We start from the raw sequence: 2,435 nt of genomic DNA, 5'->3' as shown, positions 1-2,435 counted from the left end.
TAACAATGAGGATTGTTGTGGTATTGAATAATAAAATAATTGCTGTGCTTGACACAGACTGATAGGTACTCAATTAATACTGGCTGAATTAAACTATCGTTTGTGTGGTTATGTTGTAAGGCAGAAAATATTGTACCTGTTTTCCAGTGAGGAAACAGAAATTCAGTTAGATTAATTGAAATTCTCTAGCCTATGTGTCTAGTGAGTAGCAAAGACAGGATTACAATCTCAGTTTTCTGAATCGGTGTTTGATGTTTTTTCTACTACACTGTGCTGTGTCTCTTCTCAAAAGAGCTCCAGCTAGTCAATATTCATTCATTCATCCTTCCTTTCATTCAATGACTGTTCATTAAGCGCTTATCTTATGTATTAATTTAGTCATTTAGTCTCCATGACTGTTTAGTACAGGAGCCAGCAAATGCTGGCCATGGGCCAGATCTGACCTACTGCTTGTTTTTGTACAGCTCCGTGGTCTAAGAATGATGTTTTACATTTTCAAATGGATGAAAAAAAAGAAGAATGGTATTTCATAACACTTGAAAATTATGTAGAATTTAAATTTCAGCATCTATCAGTAAAGTTTTATCGGAACATAGTCATTCTCATTCGTTTAGATGCCTAAGGCTGGTTTATACTAAAAGGAAATAATTGAGTAGTTACAGCAGAGACTGTATTCTCCAAAACCCCGAAATATCTACTAATCTGTTACTTTACAGAAAGTTTGCTAACCCTTGGCTTATTGAACGCCTGTTATGATTAAGTGCTAGGGAGTTGTTTAGGTACTAGAAACATAGCGTTGAACGAAAAGTCCCTTCACCATAGAGCTACATTCTTGTAAGTGGAAACACAACATAAACAGGTATGATATGTCAGGTAGTGATAACTGCAATGAAGAGCAGTGAGGCAGTGTAGGCAGAAATGGAGAGTGATGGAATGGTGCTATCTTCCATGGGGTAGTCATAGAAGGCCTCTGGTGGGGCGCTGTTGGAGCACAGACCTGATGGAAATAAGGGACCAAATCTCTGGACACATGGAGATGGCAGTTGCAGTGGCCTTGAGGCTGGAATGAGCTTTTGAAGAAAGAGGGAGAGGTTTGACTGGAATGCCTGGGCAAGGAAGATAGCGGTAAGACGTGTGGTCAGTAAGATAGCAGAGGGTCAGAGGTAGGGCTTCGTAGTCCATGAGGGGGCTCTTACTCTGAGATGGAAAACCACTAGAAGGTTTAAGGAGAAGAGTGGTAATTTCTGAAGAACATTTCAGAAGAGCTACGTAGTTGAATTGAGAATAGATCTTACAGAGAAGAGAGCAGGAGCAGGGAGAGGAGGCTGTTGATGGCTTGGACCACAGGGGCCAGCATGTATTTGGATTTTGAATATAATACGACAGCAGAACTAGAGGATGGGCTGAGGGGTTGGGTGAGTAGGTTGGATAAGAGAAGTGATTAAAATAATTCCGAGGCTTTTAGCTTGAAGTAGTTGCCACGGAGCTGGCAAAGATTTTAGGGGGAGTGGTTTGACGGGGCAGGGAGGAAAAAGGGCTGGGAGAGGGAGCTGCCTAGGCAATTGGGAGTTGGTTTTGGAAAATCCTACTAAATTGTTCAAAGCTTCCCTAAGGGAGAGGAAAAGAAACCTTTCTTTTTGTCCTCCACAGGTTAGATTTAGTAGTGTCTATTTCAAGTAAAATTTTTAAATAATACTTGTTTTATTAGGAAAAAATGTTTATTTTGTTCTATATAGAATGAATTTTATTCCTTTTCTCCTAACACCTTTTCTTTAGCTCAAAATCCTTTCACTATCATGATCTAACCCTTTTCTCTCTTCCTTTCTTTTCATCCTTGTTTAATTCTCTGTATCAGGCCTTTGTCCCTCACCTCTTCACTCCTTTTCAAGAATAAAGCTGTCACATGGGCACTGCTGAATTGGAGCTGAGCTTTTCCTTCTCTGATGGATGTGGAATTACTAGTGACGTATGCGCCATGGAGAATGTCTAATGAAGCTCATGGCCCAGAGGTCTGATCCTAGGATCTATAGCAAAGAGACTTTATACTCTAAGATCAGAAGACAGTTTTTGATCTTTTTCCTTTCGGATAGACTAGCCATATTTTTACTTCATTTATAAAAGTACTTAACAGCAGTCACCTTTGAGACATTCTTTCAAAGTAGTCTAGGCCCTTCTACCTATTTGATATAATTCTATTGTCTCTGGTTTGATCACTAATAAAGAGAAATAACAGAAAATATGAGTTTAGAGAAAAGCGTATGTTCTTTAACAAAATCTTTCATATGTCAGAAAATTATTTAAAAATTATACTTCTAAGTAGATTTCCAATTTTCATTAGTTGTTTTCTCAAATCTATAAACTCCTTTCTCAAGAGTCTTATTAATTCTATGATGGAACCATTTATACGTTCTCCACAATAGTTCCCTTTTTTTTTT

General features: G+C 38.3%; 1 protein-coding gene across 1 annotated transcript in view; it reads left to right on the top strand.

Annotated features, from left to right (window-relative positions):
- Window positions 1–2,435, top strand: part of SPAM1 (sperm adhesion molecule 1) — an 11,195-nt gene that overhangs the window by 1,540 nt on the left and 7,220 nt on the right. The gene's annotated exons all lie outside the window — the stretch shown is intronic.

Source organism: Equus quagga, unplaced genomic scaffold, assembly GCF_021613505.1.
Source record: "Equus quagga isolate Etosha38 unplaced genomic scaffold, UCLA_HA_Equagga_1.0 HiC_scaffold_8654_RagTag, whole genome shotgun sequence".
Taxonomy (NCBI): domain Eukaryota; kingdom Metazoa; phylum Chordata; class Mammalia; order Perissodactyla; family Equidae; genus Equus; species Equus quagga.
This window is presented reverse-complemented; position numbering and strand designations above follow the sequence as displayed.